Source organism: Schistocerca serialis, chromosome 1, assembly GCF_023864345.2.
Source record: "Schistocerca serialis cubense isolate TAMUIC-IGC-003099 chromosome 1, iqSchSeri2.2, whole genome shotgun sequence".
Taxonomy (NCBI): domain Eukaryota; kingdom Metazoa; phylum Arthropoda; class Insecta; order Orthoptera; family Acrididae; genus Schistocerca; species Schistocerca serialis.
In genome coordinates, this window is record NC_064638.1 from 1127942507 (window position 1) to 1127956595 (window position 14089).

At 41.5% G+C, this 14089-nt stretch overlaps 1 protein-coding gene and 1 non-coding gene across 9 annotated transcripts in view; both read right to left on the minus strand.

Annotated features, from left to right (window-relative positions):
• The window catches only part of LOC126416983 (sorbin and SH3 domain-containing protein 1), a 1139715-nt gene that overhangs the window by 947186 nt on the left and 178440 nt on the right, over positions 1-14089 (minus strand). The gene's annotated exons all lie outside the window — the stretch shown is intronic.
• Positions 3740-3814, minus strand: Trnat-ugu (transfer RNA threonine (anticodon UGU)). Its single transcript has one exon. It is a non-coding gene; the product is annotated as a tRNA-Thr (tRNA).

Below are 14089 nucleotides of genomic sequence, written 5' to 3' on the forward strand. Positions count from 1 at the left end.
CAATGAATTTAATTCATTTCTTCAACCCACATCATTATCTTAGATCAAATTGTCAGACTTCCTCTTTCATTTGATGTACTATTTATAGTTGTAAGTTGAATAAGAGCTTCAGTTGGTAATGATGTAATCCAATATGACACCTCATGAGTACTACTTGTGCGTAGAGAGCGACTGCCTCTCATTTGCCACGTTCTTCTCCACGTTCTCTCTGACTTCTCTTATTTAGCCTTTCACACTTCACAGTGCTCTGTAAAACGGAATTCCGTATTACGACGTCCCAAAAACTCGACCAGCTTCACGTCCACGTAACATGTCACGTTCCATGTGAGAACTTGTGGTCCTGTTCAGAGTCATCTCGCGTTGACAGATGGAACAACACATGTAAGGATGGCTGGTCTGCGGCTACGCATCGTTTCCTCACCCGCGCCAAGTTTGCAACCACGGTTGATGCTGCGAAGCGACGTGTGGCGAAGATGTTACGTGGCGCGCTGCTGTTTTCGTTCGCGGATGAAACGCGGTGAATAGGATAGCGTTTTGGGTGATGTGTACAAAGGTACACTTCAGTACATAGAGATGTCTACTGTGGTCGTAATTGATTGTTTGGTTTATAAGTGTGCTATAAGCACACCGAGGTCTTGAGAATGTACCGATAAAATCTGGAATAAAGTTGTTTAGCACAAAGATTGCTTCAGTGACAACATCCACTTTGGAATGGCGTAGTTACTGTTCTGATTTTGGTCCCCTTGAAAATCTGCTGCAGAATATTCTTCACTGGTTTATTAGAGAATTATAATACGTTTCACAAGGTAACTGAACTGATTCTCGTTTGCAAATCCTAACAAAACATTTCAAATGGCTCTGAACACTATGGGACTTAATTGCTGAGGTCATCAGTCCCCTAGAACTTAGAACTACTTAAACCTAACTAATCTAAGGACATCACACACATCCATGCCCGCAGCAGGATTCGAACCTACGACCGTAGCGGTCGCGTGGTTTCAGACTGTAGCGACTAGAACCGCTTGGCCACCCCGGCCGGCAGAAAACATTTCAAATAATTCTTTGTATTTTGCTAATTCTTGTGTGCCTAACGTTCAACCTACCGATTCACTCGGATATGTTCCACTTCACTTGGTACGCTGACAAGTAGGAGGGTGCGAGTTTGGCGTGCCTACTTTCGTGACGGGTAGTTTTTCTGCAGAGAGGGCTGTCCAGGTGATGCTATGGTTTGCAGAGTTGCAGCTGTGTCACAAGATCGGGCTGCGGATTCGAACTTGCGAATCTGCAGATGCGGTACGTATGTATTGCCGCGGGAAGGGAAAAGTGCTTAGTTTGGCTCTATTCGGTAGTTAAGACGTATGAGCATGAGTGTTCTTTGAAAAATACGTGAAGTTCTATTTTTAATGTGAAGCTTAAATGTCCATGCGACAGGCGAAAGTGGATTGCTAACAATCGATTGCGGTGCGAAAGCTGCATGGGATCATGTGGAGGATGTTACTGGTTAAGTCGTGACGACAGAAATACAATTGATAGCAATTATTTAAAACGGAAATTTAGAGATGAAGATTCCGTCGACGACGAGGTAGACACGAAACATGGGCCTGAATTGAGGAAGGAATCGGCCTTGTCTTTTTCTGAAGAATCGTCAAGGGATTTAGGGTAACTAGAGGGCCGGACACGGATCTGAAGCGAGATCCTTCCGGTCTCATGCAGTCTGTTTCATATCTTTCCTTCCCAACTCTTGAGAGCAGAGCAGGCTATTGTAGAACTATACGCTTTATAGCCTAATATAGCAGAGGGAATCTCAAATGGGGATGAATTCATATTTGCCGGAAGAATAGTAAAGTTGGACGACTGCGGATTCGCGACGACAGTGACATATTCGTAATATCTGGCTGTTTTGATTGGATATTCTAATATTAAACTGTGAGCAGTGCAATGAGAATAGTGTGCTATGTTTTCAGACTACATGATCAGTGTTGGTTAGAACTCAGTGGTGCCATTCAAACAAGTGTTCGTCCACAGTATCGAGTAGCAAATTAAGGTCCTGTTGAACACTATGAGTATAGGAAAGAAGAGGAGAAGTTTGGTGACACAACACACAGGTACTTGAAAGCTGTGCACCTATGGCCGGCCGGAGTGGACGAGCGGTTCTAGGCGCTACATTCTGGAACCGCGCGACCGCTCCGGTCGCAGGTCCGAATCCTGCCTCGGGCATGGATGTGTGTGATGTCCTTAGGTTAGTTAGGTTTAAGTAGTTCTAAGTTCTGGGGGACTGATGACCTCAGAAGTTAAGTCCCATAGTGCTCAGAGCCATTTGAACCATTTTTTTGTGCACCTATCAACACACTGTTATGCATTGGGTATTTCTGTAAGTGGATCCCTCGACCACACTAATCAGGAACCCCTATTTACACCAGCTGCGGACAGTAAAAATGCACAATGATGCGTACATTGTTTTCATAAACTGCAATTACTCAATTGCTAAGCGCAACGGGCAATTTGATATTTTTTTCTGTGATGCTTCGCCTGGACTTCTCGCAGCCTCCCGAGGACCTGAGCTGTATGAGCTGCCTAAACGGAAGGGGCCACGTTATGCCTGAGCAGCCCATCAGGAAACCCTGCAAGCGGCAACCGCGCTAGTAAAGATTTCCGATGCGGAACCGAATTACATTGCAGTCACTACCTGTCTGCTGCGCGGGGAGTGACTGACTGCAATGCCGTGAAAGGCCACAGCCGAGACAATCTTATTTTCAGTTGTCCTTTTGTCGTAAATGTAAAACTGTCGAACAAAACATCTCTTACCCAGCAGGACACTAAAAATTGAACGTTGTTAAAACTGCATGCTACCGTGTCGTTCTCGATGACTTTTCTTCCCAACTTAGGTTGTCAAAACGTGTTTCAGCGTTCGACGTGAGATTTCGAGAAAGTACCCTGCTAACAATTTCAGTTTCAACACCGGGAAGAATAGCAAATACGGCAGTTTTCCTTATTGTGCTTATACAGTAAAGGAGGAAGAATACATGATTAAAATTGTTGGTCGTTGTGGGGTGTGCTACACAGGACACGAAATTCATTACATAGAGCTGTTCCCTCTGACGACAGCAGTAATGGCTTTAAGCCTACTGGGCATACAATGTAAATGAGCATGAATGGCAGATTCGTGTATGTATTTCGTGGTATCTCGATAGTCGTAGTGGCTGGTGAGTGCTGTTGTTTCAATCTCTCGGCAACTTATGACCAGGTATTTTCATTGACTGCGAAATGTGGAGAACGTGCTGCCCAGGGCAACAGTTTGACACCCTTTGTATCGAGGCAGGTCATAAGAGCACCCTCAGATAACGGTCTTGCATTATCTTGTTGAAAGCGTGACAGAGACCTAGAGGTATATGGCATACATGCAAGCCTTGAGACGTCGTTAAGGTAACAACCGCTGTATGAATAACCGCCTGTGACAACCAGAAGTGATCCTGTCGTGTACACAATGGCAGCCCTTGCCATCACGGTAGGTGATGAGGCTATGTTGCGATAGCGAATGCAGTTTGGCAACGTTAGTTTTTCTTAGAACCTCGACATACGCATACGTCTACCATAATGGTATGAGCAGTACCTGTACTCGTCTGAAAAGACGACGCAGTATCACTCACGTGTGCTTCCTGAACGAAATTAGAATTATATATTAATACCTTCAGCTACTGACGGGCATAGATATATATCAATAGGGACAAGAGAAAATGTGTGCCTCGACCGGGACTCGATCCCGGGATCTCCTGCTTACATGGCAGACGCTCTATCCATCTGAGCCACCGAGGGCACAGAAGATAGTGCGACTGCAGGGACTATCTCGCGGATGCCTCCCGCGAGACCCACATTCTCACCTTATATGTCCACACACTACATTCGTAGTTTCCCTACCCAACACACTCATTACTCGTGGAAGACATTCTTACCAAGTCCCGTAAGAGTTCGGGTAATATGTGTGCATGCGCACAGAAGAGGAAGGTCATGGCCGGTATTGCCAGAATTATACACTGTCCGTGTAGATACTTTTGCTCCAAACAAGCCTATTTCGTAACTCGAGGCGGCTGTAAAATCCTTCACGTCCGAGCGAATAACATGGTTGTCCTGTCGAGCGCAAGTCTCGTGGGGCCATTGAGATCCTGCATAGCGTTGAATGTGGCCCTCCTGAACCCTTTCATTATATATTCGTTTGACATTCATGGTATCCGAACCAACGCGTCCAGCAGTGCTGCAGGACAGTAAACTGCAGTCTCGACTGGTCATGATTCTATCCCTGCCGCAATCTGGCAGCTACTATAGAGATCTGGCAAATGCTGTAGCGTTTCCCTGTGTTACAGAGGCATAACACGATATTCTCAAAAGAACCAAAGTTGAAGTGCAATTTCGGAATGATAAACCCATTGCATAATGAAATTTCTTGGAAGATTAAAACTGTTCCCCGGACCAACCCAAGCAAGCATGTCTGATGCTTTTTGCATGCCATCTTCATGACGTTGCAGTTTTAATGGCCAGCAGTGTAGAAGCAGTTTACAGATTCGCAAGAGTTTCTGCGCATATCGCAGGAAGCGTTTTCATTTGGATAGGGTCTGAGAGATCCAGAGATCAGGGTGCGGGTCCTAGTCAGTATTACAGATTTATTCTCTGACTGTTCTGTGAAACTAAACGCTGCTCGGCAGCAAATGGGTCAGTGGTGATCACCGGCAACCGCTTTTATCGTCGCACCATATTATATGGAGTAATGCTTCACCATAGAAACCGACGGAAGTCGGTGAGTGGAAAATCTCATCACTTTCGCCAATGCACTATTACCGTCGCGTGGCAACTTTCTACGTTAAGTGCTGGAAGCTTCGATCTGAATTTGAACATTGCAGGCAGTACAATTATGATAGAACTATGACTAATCCTGAATAAATAATAATCGAAATTGAATTTCTGGCCCATTTACCAACAAAATTTTCGAACTGCGCATTTAAATAAAATGCTTTGTATGTTTTGATGTATAGTTCGAGTGTGCGACAATTTGCCGTGGTCAAAACTGCAAGATTTATTAATACGTACAGGATTTGAAATAGAGCATTTATCCAGTTTTCTGTCACAATTACGTAAAGTTTTTTGGTGGTGACTAGTTTCGAACGTTAAGTTAAATCTCAAACTATTGCTTCCATTTAAAGTGTTTGTTACAGCATAATTCCACTGATACACTTACGCTCTAACAAAACCTTGAGATTCACGCAATGGACTCAGAATTAACATTTACGTTCGCAGCAAGTCACCACCAAGAAACTGTACGCAACGTTGACAGAGCCCTTAATAAATAATAATCAAAATTGAGTTTCTGGCCATTGTACCAAAAAATACTGGAACTGCGCATTTAAATCAACTCAGATACCATAACTGGAATCCGATTCTCAAATTATAAACTACATGAGGGACCCTAACTACTACGGAACATTGCAAAGTGAGGTTCCTTTGTTGAGTCCTGGAACACTGTATTTTCAAACACTAAAAGGATGTTTTATATAATAAACGCCATTTGAAATCAGTTGTTGCGTATGAACGACAAATAAAGGACTTTTGGAATGACGGACGTGCGTATTATACAAGAATTTGTGCTTAAGTTTCGGTGCACTTATCTAACTGGAGCCAATGTTATCTGTTAAATATGTGATATTTATGGGAATGAGATCGTGAATGACTGAGTGTTTCTCAAGGAGTGCGAACGTTCTATTAAGGAGGCGGGAACGCTTATGATGAAGAGGAAATCGTGCGACCGCGAAAAGAGACTGAAATTTGTAGAAAATATGTACAGAAGCACAGACAGTTAGTAATGAAATCAAGAATACACACAATTATCAGATGAGGTGTATAAACAACTCGGGCATAAAAATAGAAAATGTGGCGGGTGATGATGGTGGACAATAGAAATGATGGGAGATGGGGGCGGAGTAATACAAAAGAAAATGGTTATATTATTTTCGACATCTTTTTGTAGGTAGACAACCCTCCAAAACTAAAAGTGCTGAAATTGTTGTACATAACAAGAAAATAGATAGGACCTGCATCCTAAAAGCCTTTTCTCTCTAACATACAACACTTTCACTAAAATTATCACTAACCACACAGATAAAAAGTAGGTTTCCGCACACATACCATAAAGAAAGTCATGTTCAGCATGTAGACATCCACTCAGATGAATTAGTTGATTTTGCTATCCGTTCCCATGATAAACGAGCTTAGGGCACCGAAAGATTTACCTCATCAAGATGAATAAAAAATCATTATGTCGGAAATAAGCATTGTGTGTCGAATATGAGTCTAGAAGTATTATTCTCGAAGCTAAAATCTGTAATTAAATACAAATTGAGATAATGCCATTGCATATTTTAAAACTGTTGGTATGTTAAAGTAATGACTAATCTAAAGCAGTTTCTTTTTGCTCTTACATGACTAAGAAGATAGCTTTGAACACTTGTATCACTTACATCCTTCAGTTGCCGTGATTGCGGATAATTAGCAGGTTTAAATACGAGTTATTGCTCGGCTCAAGCATTCTGTCCGTCTGTGACTGATAAGGTTATCGAGATATCAGATAGCAGTACTTCACTCCGAGCAGTGCGATGTCTCCTGGCGCACGCTACGGAGAACAGCCAGACTACTTCATAGAGAAACGTTATAAAAACCTGTGCATTCGCCAGCTCACAACGATGTTGTGTGGAACGCTCATACAATCTAGGCCTACTTCTGATAAATGGAAATAATATAAAAAATTACATAGAGAAAAGAGAGAGAAGTTGTAACGCCGGAAATGCATATCCTCCTATTTCCATCTATTGTACTATTATTTTTTTCCTATTTTTGCTACCTGAATATATGATATTTCTGTGTCTTTACATATTGTAATTGTTTTACTATTTGTATATATATATTTATGCATTTATGTCGATGTATAATTGGTTTGTTGTGTAAAGATTATTTGTATTTTTACGCTGGGTCTTGCCTAGGGAAAACTGCTATCGAACGATTACACCGATAGGTCGTGTGAAGAATCAAAGTGAGTAGGATCTTTGGTAGTGTTAACTCTGTCGCGTGGAGCGCGGGCAGAGAGGGGTCTGGCTGGAGTAGCGAGTGGAGCAGGTGTGTTGTGTGAAGCTCCCGCGAGTTGCCGCGCTTTCGGGGTTTGGCAGCATGTAATTGCGCTCGACTTGCGATGATAGTTTCTGAGATGGTGTCGCGGACGGGAAACATTAGCTGGCACACATCAAGAGCCCGTTTCGTCTAGTGACCGTGTCGAGAAGAAGGCGCACCAACATCCAGCTTCTGCAACAGCGACGGCCGACAATGAGCGACTGTCGCCACCTCCTCGATCGACGACTTCAAACCTTCAATCAACCAACAAGGAAGACTAAAAGAAGGTAAAGTTTCAGAACTGTATGGCAGACCTCAGCTTTTCAAACTGTTCCATTTGCCTCGCAAAATTACAGCAACTTAGCATGAACTTTTGTTGCTCATTGTCCCAATTGCATTACCAAGCAGGGTCCCTTCCTTTTCCGGAATGAACCCGAGTGCCGTTGAAATTCAAACGCCAGCATCATTCAATTTCACTGCCTTAATTTCAAAGTTCAGTTAAAGTATTCATAGCTGGCTACAATATTTAGATTACACAAGCACAAATTAAGAGTGCGAGTTTTTTTACAATATTTTAACTTACCTGTGACTGCAGCTCAGCTTCGTACGTACTAAATTTTACTATTGTCAATTGTTCAGAATCATTTAATTCAAGTTCAAAGTTAAATCTCTTGTTTCTAAATTGCGTAGAGTCAAGTTGCTTTTGAAATGATTGTTGAGGTAGTCCAAGACTAACCGTATTTTACTGGATTTCGATGTGCTTCAGAAAGAAAGCTCACTATTAACTTGAGCCACTAAATTAACTTTCGATTTTCCGGTTTTATTAATTCTTTTGCTAAATTAAGTCAGAGGTAGCGAAATTTATTACTTCTGACAAACTTTCAGTTTTCACACTACACGTGTCAACCTTCAGTTGTCACGCTTCTAGTGCTAATTGTATGTGTAATAACCTTTCTTTTTTCAGTTACTATAGTAATTGTCAATGGAATGCAGTCTAATTAAGTCGGGTGATGCTGAGGGAATTAGATTAGGAAATGAGGCACTTAAAGTAGTAAAGGAGTTTTGCTATTTGGGGAGCAAAATAACTGATGATGGTCGAAGTAGAGAGGATATAAAATGTAGGCTGGCAATGGCAAGGAAAGCGTTTCTGAAGAAGAGAAATTTGTTAACATCCAGTATTGATTTAAGTGTCAGGAAGTCATTTCTGAAAGTATTCGTGTGGAGTGTAGCCATGTATGGAAGTGAAACATGGACGATAAATAGTTTGGACAAGAAGAGAATAGAAGCTTTCGAAATGTGGTGCTACAGAAGAATGCTGAAGATTAGATGGGTAGATCACATAACTAATGAGGAAGTATTGAATAGGATTGGGGAGAAGAGAACTTTGTGGCACAACTTGACTAGAAGAAGGGATCGGTGGGTAAGACATGTTTTGACGCATCAAGGGATCACAAATTTAGTATTGGAGGGCAGCGTGGAGGGTAAAAATCGTAGAGGGAGACCAAGAGATGAATACACTAAGCAGATTCAGAAGGATGTAGGTTGCAGTAGGTACTGGGAGATGAAAAAGCTTGCACAGGATAGAGTAGCATGGAGAGCTGCATCAAACCAGTCTCAGGACTGAAGACCACAACAACAACATAGTAATTGTCCTTAGGACTGGCGACCGTAATTTCCCCAAATCTCAAATATCTAATTACCGCTAGTTAATTGTTAACGTAACGGCCGCACATTTACTTTCTTCATTAACTTTACCCCTTTTCAAAATTAATTTCCACCAGTTTCATTTGCATTCTTTCTTTCAATTAGATGTAACCCTTTCCTCCCTCTTTACCGAGAGATTAACTTCGGTGACTATTGCTTTTCCCAAATTTCCATTAGGTACACGCGGTTTAATTTTTCACTGTCATTAAGGTCGATAAGTGAGGGGGAGGTTACAAAGTTTGGTTTACATCATGGTCTTCGCACAGCCCACACATAAATCAGAAATGGGCTTCACCATTTTGATTTGCCTCCTCATTTCGTATCAGATCTGCTCACATGCACCTCCAAACAAAAAAATTGTGAAATATAAAACTTTCTAGGCGTACAGATTGTTCTATGAAATTTCGGGAGAACTGCCGGATGTCTGTAACTTGGTGCCACGATATTTCGGCGCAGAGTTTTCTGGCCATCTTGAGGTAATACTGACGAGCAGTATACAGAGCTCCCGTATTTAAGATCCTCGACGTACTTTTTATTTAGAAACGAGTTTTTTGAACAATCTGACGGTGTCGCCATGGGGAGTACTTTTTCTCCCCTGGTGGCCAACCTTTTTATGGAAGAATTTGAAGGAGCGAACACTCTCCTCAGATATTTTAAAACCAATAGTATTTAGGCAATACGTTGATGACACTTTTTATAATTTGCCCTCGTGGTTTGGACAGTCTCCGAATGTTCCTCCAACATCTGAACTTCGTACATGAAAAAATAAAATTTACTGTGGAGTTGGAGGAACATGGTTTGCTTGGTTTATTTGCTTGGTGCAACGTAAGAGCGATGGCAGAAGTAGGCATTCAAGTGTTTCGAAAGGCCACTAATATTGACCTTTATTTACAATCGACTAACCGTCTTAGACGCCGATAGCCTGCAAACGACTGGAACACCTGCGACCTGTGTTCCAGAGCAACGGATATTCGTCTCGACAAGCACAGACGTACAAAAGACAGAACAAGGAAGAGGGTAAGGCCTTCATTTGACGTACTATTTATGTTTGTAAGCCATAAAATATATTCTGTTTCGAACACCACTAGCACATAAAGGCTCTCTCCAAAGCGCGTCGGTTTTGGTGCGGGAAACGTCATGTTCTTGGTTAAAGAATTTTCGTTGGTTGTTTTTGTATTATTTCATGTACGCCGTTTCAAAGCAACGGCGCTTTGAAGATTTATCAAAAACGTTGTTTAAACGAAGCTTTACGGATTACGTTGCTGTGCATGCTGATCAACAGGTCAGAAACGAAATTTCATTGACATCACTGCCATCTACCCATCTAATGCTGAAGATTAGATGGGTAGATCACGTAACTAATGAGGAAGTAGTGAATAGGATTGGGGAGAAGAGAAGTTTGTGGCACAGCTTGACCAGAAGAAGGGATCGGTTGGTAGGACATCTTCTGAGGCATCAAGGGATCACCAATTTAGTATTGGAGGGCAGCGTGGAGGGTAAAAATCGTAGAGGGAGACCAAGAGATGAATACACTAAGCAGATTCAGAAGGATGTAGGTTGCAGTAGGTACTGGGAGATGAAAAAGCTTGCACAGGATAGAGTAGCATGGAGAGCTGCATCAAACCAGTCTCAGGACTGAAGACCACAACAACAACAACACTGCCATCTAACTAAACTTCTAATTGTTGTTGTTTATGGGTCCGCTAACTCTGACTTCAGAGCATTTCTGCTTAAGCTAGAGAGGATTCTTGATTCACTTTGTAGGAAGTACCAGAAATTAGTTATATGTGGTGACTTCAATATTAATTTTGTGTATGATAGTTCAAGAAAAAGGATGTTGGTAGATAATTCGTATGATCTGATGCAGATTGTGCTTTTTCCAACTAGGGTGCAGGGAAACAGTAGCACAGCCACAGGCAATATTTTGTTACTCATCCTTCAGTACTAGATCGGCATTCTGTTAGTAGAAGGGTGAATGGCCTTTCAGAGCATGATGCACAAATTTTAACACTAAAAGGCGTTTGTACTCAAACAAATGTCAAATATAATTACCAACTATGTAGGAAAGTTAATCCAACAGCAACAGAGAGTTTTTTTAAACCTCATCCAGAAACGAGAATGACAGGATTTTTATAGCGCCGATAACATAGATGACAAATATAATGCTGTCCTTAACAAACTGCTCATGCCCTTTAAGAGCTCTTTTCCATTAGAACGTTCTAAATGGTGTTCTAGCTGTAAAAGGCAGCCTGGGTGGCTGACTAGTGGGATAAGGATATCATGTAGAACAATGCGGGAATTATATCAAAAGAAATGGTCACAATCAAGCTGCAGTAGCCCATTACAAACAGTACTGTAAGGTCCTTAAAAATGTTATTCGGAAGGCAAAGAGTATGTGGTGCGCAAATACAATAGCTTATTAACAGGATAAAATTAAAACCATGTGGCCAGTTGAGAAGGAAGGTTCTCGTCAGCAGCGCAAGGTCAACGATATGAAGTCAGTTCGTAGTAAAAATATTTCTGTTACTGATAAATGAAACATATGTACAGTGTTTAACACTCCTCTTCTGAGGATTTGTCGTGAATTAAATAAAAATTCAGTTTCTACAGGGAATCGTATAACTTCCTTGGCAAATGCCTTTCCGAGACTGATGTCTGAAATACTCCTCTGTGATTCAGACAAGGGGTAGATTGAGTAAATAATTAAATCAATGAAGACTAAGGACTCTCATGGATATGATGGAGTACCTAGCAGAATATTAAATTACTGTTAGCTCTGTATTTAGCCATATTTGTAATTTTTCCTTTAGGAATGGTCAGTTTCCTGAACGATTAAAGTACTCAGTAGTAAAGCCGCTTTATAGAAAGGAAGAAATCGATAATGTAGACAATTATAGACCTGTTTCTAAGCCCTCAGTGTTTGCTAAAGTTATTGAAAGGCTTTGTATGTAAGGATAATTGATCATTTAGTATCACAGGATTTGCTATCAAATGTACAGTTCGGCTTTAGAAGCCACTTACCAACTGAAAATGATATACTCTCTTTTCTCTGTGAGGTACTGGAGGGGTTTAACAAATGCTTTCAAAGGCTAGGCATATTTTTTGATTTAACTAAAGCGTTTGACTGTGTTGATCACAAAATATTGTTTCAGAAGTTGGACCATTACGGAATATGGGTGTAGCTCACAATTGGTTCACCTCTTAACTTAGCAACAGACAGCACGAGGCCATTATTCACAGTGTTGAGAATGGCTGTGATGTGGGGTCTGAGTGGGGTACGGTCAAATAGGGGGGGGGATGCCCCAGGGATCGGTGTTGGGACCACTCCTGTTCCTTATTTATATAAATGATATGTCCTCTAGTGTTGTTGTTGTGGTCTTCAGTCCTGAGACCAGTTTGATGCAGCTCTCCACGCTACTCTATCCTGCGCAGGCTTCTTCATCTCCCAGTACCTACTGCAACCTACATTCTTCTGAATCTGCTTAGTGTATTCATCTCTTGGCCTCCCTCTATGATTTTTACCCTCCACGCTGCCCTCCAATGATAAATTTGTGATCCCTTGATGCCTCAGAACATGTCCTACCAACCGATCCCTTCTTCTAGTCAAGTTGTGCCACAAACTCCTCTTCTCCCCAATCCTATTCAGTACCCCCTCATTCGTTATGTGATCTACCCATCTAATCTTCAGCATTCTTCTGTAGCACCACATCTCGAAAGCTTCTATTCTCTTCTTGTCCAAACTATTTATCGTCCATGTTTCACTTCCATACATGGCTACACTCCATACAAATACTTTCAGAAACGACTTGCGGACACTTAAACCTATACTCGATGTTAACAAATTTCTCTTCTTCAGAAACGCTTTCCTTGCCATTGCCAGTCTACATTTTATATCCTCTCTACTTCGACCATCATCAGTTATTTTGCTCCCCAAATAGCAAAACTCCTTTACTGCTTTAAGTGTCTCATTTCCTAATCTAATTCCCTCAGCATTACCCGACTTAATTAGACTACATTCCATTATCCTCGTTTTGCTTTTGTTGATGTTCATCTTATATCCTCCTTTCAAGACACTGTCCATTCCGTTCAACTGCTCTTGCAAGTCCTTTGCTGTCTCTGACAGAATTACAATGTCATCGGCGAACCTCAAAGTTTTTATTTCTTCTCCATGGATTTTAATACCTACTCCGAATTTTTCTTTTGTTTCCTTTACTGCTTGCTCAATATACAGATTGAATAACATCAGGGAGAGGCTACAACCCTGTCTCACTCCCTTCCCAATCACTGCTTCCCTTTCATGTCCCTCTAACCTTATAACTGCCATCTGGTTTCTGTACAAATTGTAAATAGCCTTTCGCTCCCTGTATTTTACCTCTGCCACCTTCAGAATTTGAAAGAGAGTATTCCGGTCAACATTGTCAAAAGCTTTCTCTAAGTCTACAAATGCTAGAAACATAGGTTTGCCTTTTCTAAATCTAGCTTCTAAAATAATTCGTAGGGTCGGTATTGCCTAACGTGTCCCCATATTTCTACGGAATCCAAACTGATCTTCCCAAAGGTTGGCTTCTACCAGTTTTTCCATTCGTCTGTAAAGAATTCGCGTTAGTATTTTGCAGCCGTGACTTATTAAACTGATTGTTCGGTAATTTTCACATCTGTCAACGCCTGCTTTCTTTGGGATTGGAATTATTATATTCTTCTTGAAGTCTGAGGGTATTTCGCCTGTACCATACATTTTGCTCACCAGATGGTAGAGTTTTGTCAGGACTGGCTCTCCCAAGGCCGTCAGTAAATCTAATGGAATGTTTTCCACTCCCGGGGCCTTGTTTCGACTCAGGTCTTTCAGTGCTCTGTCAAACTCTTCACGCAGTATCATACTTCCCATTTCATCTTCATCTACATCCTCTTACATTTCCATAATATTGTCCTCAAGTACACCGCCCTTGTATAGACCCTCTATATACTCCTTCCACCTTTCTGCTTTCCCTTCTTTGCTTAGAACTGGGTTTCCATCTGAGCTCTTGATATTCATACAAGTGGTTCTCTTTTCTCCAAAGGTTTCTTTAATTTTCCTGTAGGCAGTATCTATCTTACCTCTAGTGAGATAAGCCTTTATATCCTTACATTTGTCCTCTAGCCATGACTGCTTAGCCATTTTGCATTTCCTTTCGATCTCATTTTTGAGACGTTTGTATTCCTTTTTGCCTGCTTCATTTACTGCATTTTTATATGTTCTCCT